Raw genomic sequence first — 4849 nt, forward strand, 5'->3', positions numbered from 1 at the left:
CGATGTTTGTCCTTGGCCGAACATTGATTCTGTAAATTTCGATTTAAATTCGAAAATTTCAAACACGGTGTATCGTAAGAATGAAGTTAAATGGATCATCGAGACCAACCAGGAATAATAAAAATAATAAGGAAGAAACAGAAAATGATATCGAGAATAGAAACGATTATGAGAATGGAAGATTTAATCATGAATTGCAGAATGAGCTCATAAAAATCGAAATAAAATTAAGGTAAATTTAGAGGATTAAAATTTGAAAATGGTTAAACCTGTGGGGAGGATTAAAGGATTTACCGATTTGTTCCATATTTACGTCACATTGACATCGTTATTCCATCGAATTAAATGAAGTAATCATTTGCTTAAATTAAAAATATATGATGTGTTGAATCAATCTTCTAAATTGCTTGTCATAACATTCACTTCGTGTGCTTAAAAAATATTCAAAATATTTAATTTACGATTTAGTGTAATATTGCAAATTCAACGATGTAATTTGTTACGTAGTCAGAATTCTCTTGTTAGTACGTTTTGATTGGGATTTGAAGAAAATCCGTCTGAGTATTACGATCCTCCCTACGTATCAAGTACCTTCGTTTTAATCGATTAGGTATTACTCCCCTCCATCCTTGATTGTCCTTCAGCACGCCTGGATGAGCCAGTTCAGGTGGACGGGAATGAGTTGCTCGGTCCTGTGAACGTAACACTCACGTCTGATTTTGATAACATGACAGGTATTTTTTCATTTTTCTTTCCCTTATCAAACCAATGACAGAATCAGACAATTGGATGAGACGATTGTATAACTCAATTATCCATTTCAATGCATCATTCAATCACTCGGCTACATCTTTTCATAGCTATGGACGCGACAATGATTTAATTAATCCGTTCGAACGAGTACATTTTCCTTGAAATGAGCTCCCTATTGAAGAAGTGAAAACAATGATCCAGTAATTCCTGAAGTTAACTAATATTTCGTATATTATATTCCAAAGTAATCAATTCCTAGGAAGAAAATTTATTTGTTAATTTTTATTTGAGAGTTGTCTGTTCTATTACGTAGAACCAAGCATAGCGAGGATTTTATTATATTTCTAGTAAGATAATATTTATAGCTTCCGAATGTACTATCCCTCATATTTTTTTTTCTGAATAAGCGTATATTGAATGTAACACTATCATAATATCTTCCCAACATAGGAGAGATCTATTATAGTTCCTTTTAGCCATCGTTATCAGATCAACCTATCAATATCGAACAAGGCATAAGTTATAAATATTCTAGGGAGATCATCCATGAGATTGATTACCCTTTCGTTTAAATACAATATTCTGAATTTTACTTTCTTGTTAATGTCGATCTTCTGTCCCAAAAAATGAATAAATATGAATTAGTCAATATAAACAAAAATTTGCCTATCAGAAAGAGGGTAAACACATTCGATTTTTCTAAAATGAAACGATCGAAAAGATATGAATATGGAGAATGAAAAACAGTGGCATCAAAGGAGGAAAAGGGATCAAAAGGAGATACGAAAGATAAAGTCGAGAAGAAATTTCCCTTTCACGGTAATATCGATCCAAAGTTATTGTTATCATTGTGCAGAGATAATCGGGGATGCCACCCTCGTGAATATATGCAAAAAAGGGAGTGGGACCAAACAGCGCATGCTCGAGTTACTATAGGAGGGGTTACGAGCCATCCGGGGAAATTGATTGATCCTTTCATTCTGCTTCGAGTCGTCCTATAAGCACGTTCTCGTGAGCTCTTGAAGATGGACGGCCAGGAGTAATATAAAAGCGCCTCTCCAGTCGCGATAATGGAAACCATCTGTAGCATTTTAAGCAACACACTCTCGGTTAGTTAAATTTTATTTGAATTTTATATATTTATAGTTTAATATTAACGCATTATACTGTATTTTATACTTGAATTATAATTTTTTGTTCAATTCTACTGTTCTATATATAGCATATTTTATAATATATCATAGAAAGTTGTATAGTTTTTTATTATTATTTTACACTATATATTACATCGTGCAATTTGTCTCGGATATATTATTGTATATTTGATAGTCTCCTTTTTTAAGTAACGGGTAGTTACAGAACTATCTTTCGATAAATGAATCGTAATGCATTATTAAGAACTAATTGTTTTCTCACAGATAGTCCTGCAGGTCATAATTTTTAACGGAGGGAGATAGAACTGTTTTCACTAGTAGTATCATTACATTCTGTTTAAAATCAGCTCATATATTTTCTCTTTTATTTACTGTGCAAAAACAGGTAGAAATAATATAAAATTTTAAACTGATATTTTCTTCTGTTTCCAGCATATAGTTTTTCATGCGCTGTTACCACACACTTTGTGAGAAGTCAATATTCCTTATATACCCGTCAAGAAGAGTGGACCGCATAATTCAAGAAACCATTAAAGAGGAATATCAATGTCCACCACGAGCAGTTATTCTTGGCAATTTGCTGTAAGTAATTTTTCATTTCCTCGGTTAGCGGCGAGTAATAATTATCATTATAAATTTTGTGAAAATTCTGCTTTCAATTTCTGATTTGATCGTATTATATTCTTATTGTTTTGGATACAATCACCCTACAGATTGGCTTCCCATATCATGTTGCACAAATTAGAGATCTATAACACTTCTGATCTTAATGATGCATACGTCGATGTATTATTAAGGATATTTAGTAAATTGTTTGCAATAATATAAAAACACTTTGGAATGTTAACATTGACCAGTCTCCTTTTTTAATTAATTAGAGTTATTACGAAAGTGTATTTCATTCGATCAATAGTGATATGATATTAGGGGTTAAATGTTATCATGAATCTCACCGTCTAATATCTTTTGTAGTAATAATTTGCTTAATTACGTTTCTTCATAGAAAAAGATACTACTATTTTACTGGTTCAGTACATTTTTTACAGTTATCTTAAAGAAACACTTAAATAATATATTTTCTTATATACACGTAGGTAAACTTAATTTTCTTCATTCCTTGCAGACGGCAGCGACAGAGCTTCGATGTTTCGAAAGTCGGAGTAGAAAGGATGACTGATCCGGCAACTGTCCAAATCAATCATTTTACGACTTTACAGAGAGCAACCGATCGCCATTTCGAAATTTAAGTCTATCGGAAAATATATTAAAAATATTTGTTGCTTCGTAGGCGTCCCGTGGGGCGTTTAACGGAATGTTACTAAAACAGTGGTTTATTTAACTTCTCGTAAATCTATTTCCTTCACATGGATTTAAAATTACCGAAAGTATTAAGTTGGAAGTTTTCACTTGTGGGAAGTGAAGACAACCTTCTAATTCATTCAAAGGTTCGTTTTTATTGACATTACACGTAGCGACGCAACTCGGATGCATACACTCTGAAATTAAAATTAGAAATTGTTGAAATTTTATCTTAAAATTATTTTATGTTCCCCGCGCTTTACGATCTTTGTAATGTTTAAATTAAACTAATTTGTGTGTCTGTGCCTGTGTGTGTGTGTAGAATCTATCTGTCGTCTGAAAAGGATAATGAAAATTTCAATCATGAACGTGGCATATTTATCGAAAAATTTTATACACTTTTATCGCCAAACTAACTTTAAAGAATATGTAACAAGTTTACAAAGTTCTAAGTGAATATTGTTTTATCCCGCTCTATTAATAATTACGTTTTACAGGACTGGCTGTATAAAAGCAATAATGATCCCGCCGAATAATAAATTGAGATAATGATAAATGAAGAAAAGAAGCATTAAAATAGGCTTTATCTTATCGAGAGTGTTGTTTAAAATGATTCAGACGATATAGTCCATTATCGTGCCTGGGGGGGTGCTTATATATCGTTCCATCTTCTGGAGTTCCTAGAACCTGCATGGATGACTACGACAGTCAGAATCAACAGCTTGTATTACTCTTTAAAGAACACAATAAATTCAATGATCAAATTAAATTTTTTTATCATTTATTTCGGCCAGCACTATTTTGCAGATATTAACGAGATGTTATGTCATCCGCGGTAATCTCATCACAATGTTACCAATAATTGTGGATAGATAATATCACAAAGCGTAAATTGCTTTTTGGTTTTATCCTTCTATTTTTCATTCGATTCCTCTTATCGGTCATTCTCTGTCTCATCTCTCCCACTTGATTAGTTCATTTTGTAAGCATCGAATTTAGTTTCTCAACTTTTCAAGGAGGACCTTACGTTTGGTTCATATTTATTTATACTTATATAATGTTGATGAAGAGAACGTCGACATTATCAAAAAAAGAAGACTTCCAATATTGTATTTAAAAGAAAAGATTATCTCAAGGGAAAGCTTTCTTCCGACAACTTTTGAATTTGTACTTTGAGCGATGTTGACCGTTTGATCGAACAACGATAGTAAGAAAACAATATAATAGATCTATACTATATTGGGGGAAGTATTATGATCATTCTTTGAAATTTTCCAGACGGGAATAAATTTTTAGGAAAATATACTCATTCGTATGAAAAAACTAAATTAGTGGTCATAGATCGATCTGCAAATTAAATAATGCATCTAAATGGGTAACTAAAATACACTGCTAATCATATTATCGAATTATTTGCTTCGTTTGATGAGATGAAAACAAATGAAAAAATACCTTTCTTCTTGTCAAAATAAGGGAGGGGATATACGCAAGCACGCTCACAGAACCGCACACGTAACTCCGCCCACACGAACTAGCGCGCATGAGCGAATTCAAGAGCATTGGAACATGGTGGGGGGGTAATAAAAAACCGTTTCCCATAAAGGTACTTGACGAAACGTTTGGAAGATGTGACGTGTACATGC

General features: G+C 32.7%; 3 long non-coding RNA genes across 3 annotated transcripts in view; all 3 read left to right on the forward strand.

Moving 5' to 3' along the window:
* LOC122636802 overlaps window positions 1-4849 on the forward strand; it is a 268896-nt gene that overhangs the window by 104560 nt on the left and 159487 nt on the right. The gene's annotated exons all lie outside the window — the stretch shown is intronic.
* The window catches only part of LOC122636791, an 80039-nt gene that overhangs the window by 16910 nt on the left and 58280 nt on the right, over window positions 1-4849 (forward strand). The gene's annotated exons all lie outside the window — the stretch shown is intronic.
* On the forward strand, window positions 1579-4063 carry LOC122636801. The gene is made up of 4 exons (XR_006329070.1): window positions 1579-1862; window positions 2340-2489; window positions 3031-3352; window positions 3704-4063. It is a non-coding gene; the product is annotated as an uncharacterized LOC122636801 (long non-coding RNA).

Source organism: Vespula pensylvanica, chromosome 23, assembly GCF_014466175.1.
Source record: "Vespula pensylvanica isolate Volc-1 chromosome 23, ASM1446617v1, whole genome shotgun sequence".
NCBI classification, from domain to species: Eukaryota; Metazoa; Arthropoda; class Insecta; order Hymenoptera; family Vespidae; genus Vespula; species Vespula pensylvanica.